This window comes from Embiotoca jacksoni, unplaced genomic scaffold, assembly GCF_022577435.1.
Source record: "Embiotoca jacksoni isolate LCO1_2020_lvr unplaced genomic scaffold, fEmbJac1.0.p SCAF_18, whole genome shotgun sequence".
Lineage (NCBI taxonomy): Eukaryota > Metazoa > Chordata > Actinopteri > Embiotocidae > Embiotoca > Embiotoca jacksoni.
Genome location: NW_027185318.1, coordinates 7,093,317 through 7,107,998, shown reverse-complemented (window position 1 = coordinate 7,107,998; position 14,682 = coordinate 7,093,317). Strand labels below are relative to the sequence as shown.

The 14,682-nt window shown below is 41.6% G+C and overlaps 1 protein-coding gene across 3 annotated transcripts in view; it reads left to right on the top strand.

Annotated features, from left to right (window-relative positions):
• The window catches only part of pacrg (PARK2 co-regulated), a 194,998-nt gene that overhangs the window by 37,443 nt on the left and 142,873 nt on the right, over window positions 1–14,682 (top strand). For 2 of the 3 annotated variants that reach the window (XM_069152442.1, XM_069152441.1), the window contains one exon: window positions 9,061–9,173. The exons of the other annotated variant lie outside the window; for it this stretch is intronic. The gene's annotated coding sequence lies outside the window, so the exon portion shown is untranslated. The remainder of the gene's footprint in view (window positions 1–9,060; window positions 9,174–14,682) is intronic. 3 annotated transcript variants of the gene reach the window in all.

The window sequence follows — 14,682 nt, the reverse complement described above, 5'->3', positions numbered from 1 at the left end:
ATCCAGATTAAATCCGCTCATGTTATTAATTAGGCCCATGCTTTCCCTGCCATGACATATCAAAATGTTTGCCTTGACCACGGCTTATCAAATGTACTTTCCTTCATCCTGGTAAGTGCTCTTTCTGATTCCCCACTTCCACTCCTCTGTGCTCACGTGTATTTATCTACGGAAAAACACAAGAAGACCTCAAGGGAAATAACAGCAATTAGACCTCTGGCTGTCAGATCTTTTGATGGTCTGCCCTCGATGTGTACTTAGTGTGATCAGCTCATAGCCACGTGGCTGCGGCGTTTCTCCGGAAAGTAAACCGTTGTTTGCCTTTTTAAAATCGACAGGAACACAATAGTGGGATTGTCGTGCCAGTTTATCCTCTGTCGGTCTTGCTCCCGATGAGTATCTTAGTGGTCACTGACCACAGAGCAATCTAGTGTGCCCTCTTTGTTTGCGTGCCCACATCACCAGTTCCCCTCCGTTGGGGAGCAAACATCTCTTAACTAATGATCTACTTTACATTTGTTTTAATTAGGTGTATTTAAATAGCTCTGAGCAATAATTAACTAGCCAGAGCATCAAAGTAGGAGTGTGAGTATGGCTTTTCTGTTGGGGTGCGTTGTTGTTGTTTTCCTTGTGCAGCTACTTCTATCAGCCGGGGCACTGTGCCAAAGCTGCATTAAAGAGGAGCTTGTTCTCTCTTCCCTTCTCCTTCTCCCCTAAACATCTCCAGAGGGGGAAGAGCGGGCCCGCCTCAGGTAGCCGCACGCTGCCTGCCCGACAACAAACAACCCACCGTGGAACAGGTGCGCAGTGATAGAATGGGAGTGCGAACCTAACGCAAACATGATGGAGAGGAGAGGTGATGAGCAGAAGGAAAGGTGGAGAGAAAGTGTGACAGAGGAAGGGAGAGGGAAGAGGGGAGGGGAGGCGAGTGAAGGTGGGCGGATGCTTCCAGGGCACAGCTCAAGATGGTGTTTGAAGTGCTCTGGGGGTCTCTTCCCTTTATTGTCTCTCTTAATGAGCTTTTTATGTTCTTGTGTATTTTATACACCATGCGATGGCCGCTCATCACCTCCTTCACGACCTCCTGATGGATCTGCTCTTTTTTTTTTATCCGGCTATTCACTGCTGCATGTAAATTTAATTATAAGCGTTTGGTTAGCGAATAGGGATAATTAGCAGATAGGGGCTGGAACATCAGGTCAGAGGCTCCCGTCTCCCTGCCGCCCCGATGTCCTCATCCTTTCCCCTCTACCCCTCAGTCAGAGATTATACTGCTCTTTTGGACTGATGTCTTGGCTTTGTTCATTTGAGTTTTAAGGACAGACTAGCTGCAGCAATCGCACTTTGTGTGACGCATAATAAGGTTAGGACAATTGCAAACAGAACGAAGACCGATCTGGAAAATGAGATGAATAACAAACAACCAGAATTCAAAGGCACAGCTGGCCTTATAGAAAAACAAGCAGTCTATAATTAGAAGAGAAGGGTGAATTCCGATTGAGGTGAGCACTGTAACCCGTTAAGGGGGCTATGTAGAAATATGTAGAAATGAAGGGCTCCAGACACTCCAAAGAAACACAAAAGTTGGCTTTCAAAGATTCTGTGTGATTTCAAACACTGTACTCTCACAGCCGAGAGCGGCTCCTTGAGCATGTTTTCCACCAAAATATCGCCTATAATGATGCAGCCTGCAGGGCGCTGAGGTATCCCCACAGACTTTAAAATTAAGCCCTTTTTCTGCACTCTCAGTACTCCAAAACTTAAAAGAAATCTCCACCTCCTCCCCGACCCTCCATCAGTGAGATGCTTCTCTTAACTTAGCTTGTGGATAGCTGGTCCTGCAACATTTTCCTGTTTCAAACGATCGCAGTCAAGGTTATTTGTATTTTTCTAAATTGCCAAAGACTGTCTGAGTGTGAAAGCGAAAGATTGATTGATTCATTTGTTCTGTGGTATTTAAAAGCTCGAAGGAAGAACAAATGTGCTCTCGGTTCCTGGTCCATGAAATGATCTGACAGCTGATGTTTAATCGCTGATGCTCGCACTGTCTCTTTGTCATGTGATGGAGAGCTTCTACTTGCACCATTTCAACAATCATTGTGGCATTTATCAGTAGGTAATAACGTATTGTCTACTGATGTTTGACTACCAGCTAGAGTGTCTGTGGATCTTTGGTCCTTTTTTCACTTTTTGAACTCGTGACCTAATTTTTATCAGCATAAAATCACTAATTAGCGGTTAACGTGAAAGTTAGCCTCGCATCTGTCCTCTCTGCCTTCAGGACACGCTGGAAGTAATAGCTTCGGTCAAACAATAACAATATGCTGTTCAATATGTCAGCGTAGATATCCCTAAATGGATGTGATGTTTTAATGAGGAGCACAGAGATGGGGCTGAACTGAAGGAGATGGAGGGAAGCAGGAATACATGGAAGGAACAGGAGGAAGAGCTTTCTTACCTTGGAGGAGGACACGAGTCGTTTAATTGTGTTGTAATAGAGGTCGGTGCTTACATGGTCTCTTGGCAGTCAGCAACCCTTTTGGTTGCCCCCCAACCAGCCCCACAGTCTCCAGGGCCGCGTGACTAAATGTCTGATGTCTGTTAAGGAGATGAAGAGTGATGGTGGAAGAGGATGAAACAGAGGACAACATGGAGGACCTCTAAGGCCTTGTTTCATTTAGTCCTCTGGTCACAAGGGGGAGTGGTGACTGACAGTAGGGGTGACTTGCCTGTCTGCTCAGCTGATTGCCGCACTGCCTGGCTCTCCCTCTTGCCCCCCCCCCGCTGTCATGCACTCAAACACTCATCCGGTCTCTCGCTTTATCTACCTCATTTTTATCGCTCTCATTTGGATATCATTCATCTGACAGTAAGGTCTAGTTATAGAAGAAACTGGGTTAGGATAGACCTGTCAAGCAAGTCACAAAATGAGAGGCTGTTTCTTGTCTTTCTTTGACAGTGGTAGGTCAGAGCATTCACTTTGCAGATTAATTTCTTTTGCACGAGTGCTGCGAGCAGGTCAGCTGTTTTGTTTTTACAGAGGTTAGCTCTACAGCAGTATATGTTTCTGGGGAGACCGTGGGCTTGAAGAAAGGTTGTAAACTTTGAAACTGACCTGCAGAACGTCCAAACCTACAGCAGTAACTACCAGAGATATCAGTGCAGGCCAAACCCAACATTTTAAAGCCACCCACCTGTCCTTATCTCGTTGTGTAATACTTTATGAGGGATTGTAGGTTAGAGGAGAGGAAGTGAAGAATCAAACATAGATACATGTATTTGCCCATAATGGATAATCTAACTTTCAACTTGATTTTGTTTCAGAATTAATAATTTAATTGACGTTAGAGTACTCGGGTAGAATGAATTGGGTCTAGTACTGTTGCAGGAAAAAGCTACAGTATGTGCATATAAAATACAATCTCACATCATAATGTGCAATTTGAACGTTAGTCCACAACACAAAATGTATTTATTTTACAATAATTACTCTACAATTTGAAAATGCATATGCTTTTCTTGGCCTATTTGTTTCTATTGCCCTTGTCCATGTGCACCAAAGCCACATAGTTAGGTGAAGGAACAGATCATAGTTTGGGTCAAAACAAATGCATTGCTCACATAAGTAATAATACAGGCAGAATTTAACTTACATTACGTGATTGCGTTACAATAAATTCACATTCATTTCTGCTAACTCAAACACTCTCCTGGGTGAAAGAGCTGTAACTGATCCACCCGACCACCCATGACTTCCTCCTCTGTAATCTTTGTCAGTCTTTATACTTGGTCACAAGACTTCCTTCTTTGAAAATCCAATCTCAAACGTAGGCATCTCCCAAGTTTTGCAGTGTGGGCCAATGTAACTGTAACACATTTGGATTTGAGACTGGGTTGACACATAATAATGCATCGACTGGACTGGAGGTGAAATCTTCAGATGATGTGTGTGCTCATCACAATTTGACAGAATCCTGACTGCACATTTATACATGGTCAACACTGTAAGAACAGTAAGTAATCAATAGGAGACAGCTCACAATTATTTTCACTCAGACGCTGTTAAGAAGCCACCGCAGTGTTCTGTTCTGTAGGAAGTAAAAACTCAATACGACACGTCCCTTTGGACCGAAGGGAATTGAAGCAGTTTAACAGGAAACACATAAGACAAGTTACTCGGCTTTTAAAAGGTCTGTCCTCATAAAAAAGATGATTAAAATGTTTTTGTGCACTGGGATGTAACATTGTTGAGGCTGGCAAACTTTTTGATATAATCAAAACAACACACCGTAGCTGGCAGCCTGTCTTCTAAATAGCTATTAAAAGAAGTCTTTGTACACTTAATGTTTTACTTAGTTTATTGAGAAGGAATTGTGTGACATTAAGACTTTTCCCCTTGTAAACACAACACAGGCAGAGGCCTCAAAACAGTAGGCAAAGGGGCAGAATGAGAAAAGAAAGTGGGGAAAGCACAAACAAGTCGGGTCTGGCTGAGTGAGCAAGCTAATTAACTCGAAAAACTATAAAAATGTAAATTGCAATTTGCTACCGTGGGCATCTAATTAAAGCCACTGGAATGTTAAGGACCAAATTGAATTTGCTAAAGAAGAGGACAAATATATGATTTTACCATATTGTCAGGTATTGATCGCCTACAGTGGCCTTCCTCACAGCCATGCCGAGACAGAAAGAGAGTGACGTGTGGACGTGAAGAGGAAACAGAGACAGAGAGAGGGGAGGAGGGGGGGCTGATGAGGTTTGCTCACAGAGAGAGTTAGAGAGACGAGCTATGGCGAACCGAGCGTTCCTGCAAAAGCAAAACAGTTTGGCAGAGAAAATGTGACAACAAAACACAGTGCCCACCCGAGACAGAGAATGTAATCAGAGCCAAATGGTCCTCCTAATACTCCACAGGTGCACAACGCAGACGGTTACATGATGCTTGGAAAAATTATATGAAATGAGGATTGACTGGGACCCGCTACAAATCCTCATACGGTTCACCAAGCCTCCAAGATCCTCTGTGGCCCTGGAGTTAATTGTGTTAGCTTAATTGGTGCAGTGTATGTATGATACTTCGGTGTAATTATTGTGCATTCAAAATTGTTGTGGTTTATCTCGTTATATCTTATCCTCTGGGCATGTGATTAGTGTGTCCTTGCATAGTTGTGTGGGTGTGTGCATGTCTGCGCGTGGATATGTTTTTGTTGGGACTGTGTGTGTGTGTGTGTGTGTGTGTGTGTGTGTGTGTGTGTGTGTGTGTGTGTGTGTGTGTGTGTGTGTTTGTGTACAGCCCCATGCATTCAAGTAAATGAAAAAAAAACTATCCTTTACGCATCATTGTCGAAGAGCCAAGATGCTGCTTTTAAATGCCAGTCCATTTCTCAATCTAAAACTGGAGGTGTATGAAAAAAATGACAAACCCTTTGAGGAAGCTAGCCAGCTACTACACACACTTTATTTTTGACTCATTGTGTTTTTATTTTATGGCTGCACAGCTCTGAATATTTAAGCTGTCATTATACCAGATGGGCACAGGAAGGCGGAGGATTGTATGGCTTTTATTGAGGTAATAAACAATAATCACTAGCTCTCCCAACAAACAGAGCAGGCCGACTGAAAGCTCCGGCTTTCTGCGCCGTGATGTTAAATTCATAAAGCTAATGAGAGGGATTTTGGTGTGGCAGAAAGGTGAGTTTTTTTGTGGCTTTGCATAAATTTTCATCTCTAAAGCCTTTTCTGCGTTGCCTTTCATTTACCCTTCTCATTCTCACCTGCGGGTGAAACAGGATCCATCCACTAATGATTAGCAGCTTGAAAAACACACACACACTTAAAAAAAAAAGAAAAAAGAATTGTACCCTTTTCCAAAAATAAGACATCTCTCCACATTTAAGTTGAATGTACCGTACCTGAGGCGTAGAATTGGAGTCTAGACAGCTCACTGTGGAGCCAAGAGAGCAAATGTAGCTGATAAGAAAGAAAGCTCTGATGGACAAATTTACAAGCTGCCGTAAATCTTTCCTTTTCTTCTCTTCCTCCGTTGCCTCGCCCCCCACTCCCCAACCCCGCCCCCCTCCCTCCCCTGGTCTACCAGAGTCCCTGTCGACGGTTGCAGTTTGTTAGCCCAGTAAAAGTTTTATACGTGCAGAAGAGAAGGATGGTCTGTCTGTTGCTGACATGAGTTACGGGCTGCAGTAAACAAACTTGAAAAAGGCGATAAATAGACTGAATCGGGATGGCAGCTTCAATAACGCATTAACAAGAGTCGCTTGGCTGCTCAACACATGCTACTGTGGGTGTACTGTATGAGTATGACACGTGTGTGTGTGTGTGTGTGTGTGTGTGTGTGTGTGTGTGTGTGTGTGTGTGTGTGTGTGTGTGTGTGTGTGTGTGTGTGTGTGTGTGTGTGTGTAAGTGCATGCCCAATTCTTGTTGTTTCCTTAACAACAACCTTTTTCTGCGCAAATATTCTTTTAAATCTCTTTATGGTGATACAGAACCGTCAGTGAACATTTGTACTTTGCATCATTGCACCGTGCATGAATGTGTGCAAAATAAGTCGGGACATCTTGCAATCTGATGCTATTCAGAACAATAATAACACAAAATAGCACAGAGGTGAATAAACATGAAATAGCATTCATTAAAGGGCGATTACACTGGATTGTAAACTATTGTAAAATATAATATATTATTTTGTCCACAGTATTTACCATCTGCACTGCCTGAACACTTGTGGATCACAGCAACCTGTAAACGTACCGTTTACAGGTTTTAGGGAGAACTGCTGCATATGTGGAAAAAGTTGTACAAAGTGTTTTGTGGCTCCAGAGGGATCCTTGTGAAACTAGATAACTGCTTCAAGTGATGTCACTCGTAGAGCCCAACCGGTACTGGAGTTTTTGGTCCGATATTAGGAAGTTGAAAAATTCTGATATCACTATACGAAATTAAGTGTGGTTTCAAACACTCATGACAAAGATGTGTAATGCTGGCAGGATAGCAATTTTTCATTTACCTCAAGATTTTTCTTCCATATTATGTTCTTTAAGAAAGTTTTCATATTGGACAACATATACCCCAGTGCTAGTATTGGCCAATAAAATCAGCCAACCAATAAATCGGTTGCGCTCCAGTAACTCGAGTCCGTGTCGATGGGGGACGAAGACCTACAAGTTAGAAAATGAAAAAAGAATCTGGAGGTTTGCAATGAGAAAAAAAAGGTTACCAGACCTTCTTATTTCTGTTTGAGGCTCCAGCTGCTTGAGGCTACATTAACTATTATCATAACGCACCAGAATTTCTCGAACCAGAGATATATTTCTCTGTTGCACACATTCTTCCTCCTTCCTTTGCTCACTGGGTCTATTTGAAACCTTTTAAACTGTCCATTGTGGGTCTGACAATATTAGAAATATTTAATCTAAACTGGTATGAAAACTCTTTTAGAGAATCATGCAGTTACCGAAACATTTCGTTTTTTCTCAGTGTCCTTCTCTCTCACTCTAACATTCACAAACTCTCACAGATGCTTGAAAGTGACAAGGCCTATTGATTGTATCACATTCAGTAAGCACTGTATTATTTATATGAATTTAAGTTTTCAAAAAATGTATCGTGTCAGTAGTATGTCACGCTTTTATTCCAGTCAGACACATGCACACACATATTGATCACAAGCAAAACCACTCAGGGAGCAAAACTGTTTGTGAGCGACAGTAAAAATTTATGAGGTGTAGAAAATGACAGTTAACAAGTACTTCAAATGTTGTTGTTGTTTTGTTTTCTTTAGAAATTGAATTCAGACTTTCATATTTTTCATCTCTGCCGGTTGGGGAACCTAAGGCCATTTCTTTCACCAATTGCATTCAACTTTACATATTCATTGCCTTAAGGACAAAATCATTTATTACAACAAACAACCTATTAATAAGAAATCAATAAGAGACTCCCAGAAGTGTTTTGCACAAAACGTTAATGAATTTTTAAAAACCTCTCAGGTGAACCAAATTGAAAAACTAAAGAAAGTAAAATAAGAGTGTGCTGGATGCCAGATATTTATTATGAAATAAATGATAAGTAAAACAAAAGAAACACGCTGAAATTTGTTTTTTGTTTGCATCCAGTCTTAATGATGTATTTGTTTTGTGTGTATATGTGTAAGCGTGTGTGTGAGCAACGAGAGAAGGAAAGAGGGAGAAAATAAACACCGGGCCTTGTGGAGGAGCGGGGCTATTTTACATCGTATTTATTGCTCCCCACACATCATTTTAATTTACATTTATGGGGTCGTTGATATCTGTTAAACGCGTATTGATGTGTCGTGAGTTTGTGTTTCATATTGCCAGGCTCATTTCTTTTTATTTGACCTCCACGTGCATTTTGACTGCTCCGTGTCTGGAATCAGAATACATTTGTTACCCGCATTTGTGGCATCGCCTCTTTTCCTTCCTCTTTTTTATTCTATGCAACATTTTATGCAGTCATATATAATAGCAATAAGAAGCGATTGACTGTTCGCATGAATGCGGGTGATATTATACAGGACGGAAATTATATGTTTTGAAATTGTTGTCAAATTGTTGCAGCTATAAATGTAAACCACAAGCTAGTTTGCATCGTAACAACCCGCCTTGCTTTCCACGTGCAACCCAACGTTTCGTCTTTTTTCTTCTCACTGATTCACTTCATTTTGTTCTTGATTCACGCGTCGTGGCATCATTTTTCACATTTTGTGTGTTTTTGGAAGACAATGATGACTAGACGCTGCATAGAACATTTTAGTGTTTGTATTTTCGTCCTTGTCTCAGCAGGAGCTCAGCAATGTGAAACTTTAGCCGCCTTTTTAGTGAAATAACATGAACAAACACACAAGCAGCCACCACAGGTGCAACACACGCTCCACACTCACAGAAAATAGCCGACTATGAATCAGATGCTGCAGCCTTTGTAAAATCTCTTTGTTTGTACTGCAGGGCATCAGGCTCCATGCGGCCCTGCGTGTGTCAGTATGTGTCGTGGTGGAGACTGACTCGTTCTCTCTCTCTTTGCTCGCAGGAAGACCGTACAGAGCCTCGCTACAGAAGGACACAATGAGGTGGCAGCTCCGCTTGGCTGACCAGGCATAGCCGGAACAGGAAGAGAGATTACCTCCCAGAGGGTCTCCGTGGGTGTGTGTGTACACACGTGTATGTGAATGCATGCATGCGCGCGCGCGCGTGTGTGTGTGTGTGTGTGTGTGTGTGTGTGTGTGTGTGTGTGTGTGTGTGTGTGTGTGTGTGTGTCTGTGTGATACATCCTTCTCCAATTAGGAACACATCCACCTCTTTGCCACCAGGGTCATTGGTGCATTATCTTCCCTTTGGAAAGCACAGCCCTGTCTCTGCATAGTCTCTAAATGTTCAACTAACCTACATGACAAGGTGTGTTCGAGTATTATAAATAATTGTAAGCGGGTGTACTTTGGCTACAGGCTACAGAGGTGAGACGAGGTTAAATGTTTAATTTTTTGAAACAGCTAAGCATCTCCTTTGCCTAATTATCAGTGTTTTTTTTTTAATTTTTTTTTTATCAAACACTGCCCAATAATTTGAAAAACTCCACCATGCAGACACAGCAGCAAGGACCATCTTTGAATTTAGGAAATGTGCAATACCCATACATTAATCCATCCATTCTGTACACTTACTTTTCACAGTGTGGCTGAAGCCCATCAAAGCACGTGTGGGTAATGCTACGCGTGGGTAATATGGGTCATACAAAGGTTAGGTCACCTGTCAATCAGGGCTCGAGACTGTCAGATTTTCATCTGTTCCTCAGTAACTCGACTCCCTTCAGAATACACTGTACATAACAGCTTTACTCATCTGCTAGGTTGTGTTATAATTACAAAGCCTTAAGGCCTGAATAGACGTCCTGCCCTGACGTGTATATGGACAGCTGTGGACACCAAGGGCGCGTCGTAGTTCTTTCCTCTTCTTCCAAACTCTGCAATTTTTGTCAATGAACTGTCGCACATTTGATTGTCTTTTAGATCATTTGTACAGATGCGGGTAGTGACAGACCTCTTCACTCAGCCTGTCTTCAAATTTAGCATTCATTTGGTATTTCCGGTGCATTGGGCGCCCTTGTAGCACAGTGGTGCCACAATCACAACGGATTAGTACATGGATGTCCGCACAGAGCGTATGCGTACACTGTGTGTGTAGAGTAGAAGGTATAATAAAGGCATGAGTGTTTTGGTTTTTGCTGGCTGCCCTCTCATTGAATTTGTTGCCTAACTGGTTCTACATTTAAGCCTACTTGCCACGTCTCTTTGTCATGAGTTTGGCTCTCTGCAGAATCCACTGGATTTGTAATCGTTTTTTGTTGGTTTGCTGTAAATGGGTCTTTTTGTTCTTTAACATATGGACGATAAACTCTCAGTCGAGTGAGAGCACAAGACAGCACATTGACGGGCATGCAGAGGGTAGGAGTTGAGCTTTCATAAGGGATAATAGCTACTCTTTAGGCCACTGTTTTTTTTTCCCATTAAATACCCCCCAAAGGCTAGCTAACATACAACACATTTCCCATTAACTAGATTTTCATTATGCTGAATGTACATCTGTGAGCCGCATGCAGACAAACAGACAGATAGACGGAGAGAGAGAGGCAGACAGACGGGGCATGTATCTGGAGGGGAGAGTGGTATTCTGTGAGGATTGATAGACTCCATATTGTGAGCTAATGATCTCCCTAGGGCGCTGGGGAGAAACGATGAAACCAGTCTGCATGACACTGTCACACTCCCTATGTCACACTGCCACCTTCATCTCTCAGTCTTTTCTACCCTCCTCTCTCTCACTCTCTGTCTTCCTCTCAACCTTTCTTTTTCTCTTCCTCGGGGAAATGCATCGATTCACCTTTGTTTGTACTGTCACCCACACATATTCAACTGTCACAGCGAAGAACAGAGTTCACTTAACTGATGGAGCTGATTTAGGGTAAGAGGCATACGCTGTCCTCGTTTCCCCAAAAAATGAAACTCTGTGACATCTATTCTCATTTAGTTCAATCTGGACAAAAATGCCAGAAATGTCTGCGGGAGGAGTTTAAAAGATGGTTCAGAATAGGTGGAAGATAGCATCATACTCCAGGCTTTGCAGACATAATAGGAAAAAGATCTTTTTAAATCAATTGTCAGCACTCTTACAATCGCAGGCACAATGAACGCATTCACCGGTTGTGTTGATGGAAAAGCACAATCATCTCCTGTAATCTGAATTCCTGATTCGTTGCCGTGCCAAGCTGTCACCGCTTCAATATAAGACAAAGTAGAAGAGGAGGCAAAGACACAAAAGTATATAGGTTTGGTGTTGAATGTCGGAAGAACGTTAGCTGTTACCACTGAGACATCAAAATTACCAGTAAATGGAGCTGACTTGCTGCTACTAAAAAAATATTTTTTCAACTAAAGGCCCACTGAGTATGTTTGTACTGCACTAATATACAGATTATGATACAATGAGCCCCCCCACACCTAATTTACATAAGAGCAAGACATTCAGACTGATGGTGCCATTTTGCATGGCTTTATGAAATTGTTTGGTGTCTCTTTGAATTATTTTTGTTGTTGTTTGTTGTCTCTGTGGTCATTTAATATATTGTGGTCATGATTAGAGCCGACCGATACTGGATTTTTTTGGGGCTGACATCCTTATTAGGAGGTAAAAAAATTCTGATATAGACATATCGGCCCAAATGTACATATCAAACACTTGTGACAAAGATTTGCAATTTTACAGTTTAATGACTTAATAGTCCCAAATGACATCAGTGCATTGAAACAGTAAACTTTACTGGCAAGGCAATAATTATAATTGACTATAAATTGAAAACAAACCCAAGATAAAACAATACTACAGGCCAATACCAGCCAATGAAATTGGCCACTGATAAATCGATTGGGTTATTTTGTGTTTCTTGGTGGTAATTCTGATACTCTTTTTTTTGTACTGCAGGTAAGGTGTACGAGTTTGTTGTTATTTTTAGTTGTTTGGTTTCTCTTATTTGCTGTTGTGTATCTCTTTTTAATCATCTTGTATCTCTTTGTGGTTGTCGTGCACCTCTTTGTGCTTGTTTTGTGTCACTTTGAAGCACTGTAGTCACTTAGAGCATTTGCAGTTGTTAGACGGACTCTTCACTTCACACAGGGGCGGTGGCCCCGGGGCTCCCTGACCCTTTGGGCCCTCAGCAGTCCTGTTCAGTATTCCATCCACAGCTGTGCTTGTATAGAAGACAAACAGACTGAGATGCTAATAAGTTTTCTCCATTTCGTAATATGTGCCTTGTGCTTCTTCTCTCCTCCAGCACTGACAACAAATAATCTCCTTCAGGTGCTGACTTCTTGCCATTTTCTGTTGGTTTCCAACATATATATATATTTCTGTAGGTTTCTTTTGAGTGAAAGTCTTTGTAATCCAGAATTGCAGTTTTCTCAGTCTCACCTCTCTTCACCTCCCCTCACGTCTCAATCAAATGTACACAGCAAGGTCTTTGTTTTGATTACTTTTCTGCCTCCATATTGTTGACTTGTCTTTATACAGATATAGACACAGAGGCAGAGAAACGGAGGCGGTGAGCCCCAGCTGGTGAAGGGACTGAGATGGGGATAGATGGGGGCTGAACTATATGTTGGTTCTCTTCGAAAAAGCTCAGACTCATCTGTCTGAATCTCACTTCTATTTCAACCTTATCTGTGCTGCACTGGAGTGTGGACATGACTGACAAAGAAAGTGCAGCATTTCAAGAGACTTATGCACCTGGACTACTTGTTGAGTTGACAAACTTCCTCTGTACAGTACCTCTGATTCACCATGACATTTTCTGATAACTGTTTGGTTTTCTAAGTCATTCGTTTTCTGCATCATCAAATGGAAGCAAGTAAAAAGTGCCTTTAAACATGCCATTCCAAATCCCAGAGGAAAAATAACATTGATTGAAGGCCCAGGGGCCGGTGAATCATTTACTGAGGCAAATTCATCTCAGCAGCTTCGTCTTGACACATGCAGGTGCCAGCATGTTGTCCTGTTTGTGCCAAGAAAATAATGGCATTTCTGAGTGTCTGGAAAACATATTTTGTTTCACTTGAATGTGGAGTTAATCTGCACTGCAAAGGCAAATTGCACATAATCCCTCTGGTGAAAAAAAAAAATAGGTTTAGCGTTTAGCGGTTTAGCTGCGTATTGCATTTTAGTCATAAAGTTTATTGGATAAACAATAAGGTTTTAACACTGTTTTTACTGTCCTATCACACAATCATCAAAGTGTAGCCTATGTGCTAGGATTTGACAGGGTTATTGATCAACACCAACTCAGCCATTATTTTGCCTGGCCTTTCAGGCTTGCCAGAATTCCCAGACTGTACTCTAGTTTGTAATAAAACCACAACCATTAAATCTCCTGCGTAATCATGCTTTCATCTGCCAAAATATGCAGCCTGGACCAATAAACTGCTAAAGCAAATAAAATGCTGTCCTGGCTACTATTATAGTATTTTGCATTTTGATATATCGCTTCCTAGTAAGCTTTAATTCATGTAACTTCCTGGGCCCCTATCAGTGCTCGCCTCGGATTATACCAGCAGGGAAACTGATCAATACATCGGATATAGCCTGCACAGGACATATACTCTGTGTTAATGCCCCTCTAATTTGCTAGCTTTGTCATTTCTGCACTCTATGCCAGACAAAATTGCAGCTTCCTGTAATGATGGATGGCACAGACTCCTCTCTTTGGCAAAACACTAGTGGAAAAAATGGAAACCAAATTTTAACTACCAGGGTGCACCATTTACTGCATGCAGAGAGTTTTGGTTCCACAATCAAAAAATATCTGTCAGATACAGAGATTTTGTTCATGGTTTACAGTAGACATAAAAAAACAAGAAACTTGAATCGTGAAACTACATTTACTGTGTGCCTGTTTTCAGATGTAATTTTTGCACACAGCATGGTGTCACTTGGAAGAAAGACAATAACATATAGCACAGAGTGGGACTTAATGTCCCAAGAGTTTTTTGAAAATGCGACTTTCCGTTTGGACTCAGACAGCTAATCCCCGGTGAGGAAACTCATTTGCCACCAAATCAGCTCATAAAGACGGCAAACAATATAGATTGTGCTTTCACAGAACATAGGATATATACGATATCTTAAAAAGCCATTTGAGATATAATTAATGACAACTTTCTATTACTGACAAGCTCCTGTTAGTCACTGAAGAGGATGGCAGGTCATTTGTTTGTGGTGGCCATACTGAGGAGATCTGCGATTCTTCTGATGTAGATCTAACACAGTTGTTTCCTATAGCTTCGGATTGTGAACTGCTCAAAACAAAGCTACCTGTGACCTCCCAGGTTGTCTTATCTCCAGTTTTGTGGCCATTTAACCCAAAGATTATTTTTCCTTTAGTTATATTTTCATACCTCTTAAAGGAATTAACAAAAATCAAAGCAAAGATTGCAAAACTATGAGGCCACAACTTCCAGAATTCATTTTGATCTGTATGTAGTAAAGTGGATTTTCAGTACATTAGCCTCTGGCTCTCTCTCTCTCTCTCTCTCTCTCTCTCTCTCTCTCTCTCTCTCTCTCTCTCTCTCTCTCTTCTCTCTCTCTCACACACACACACACACATACC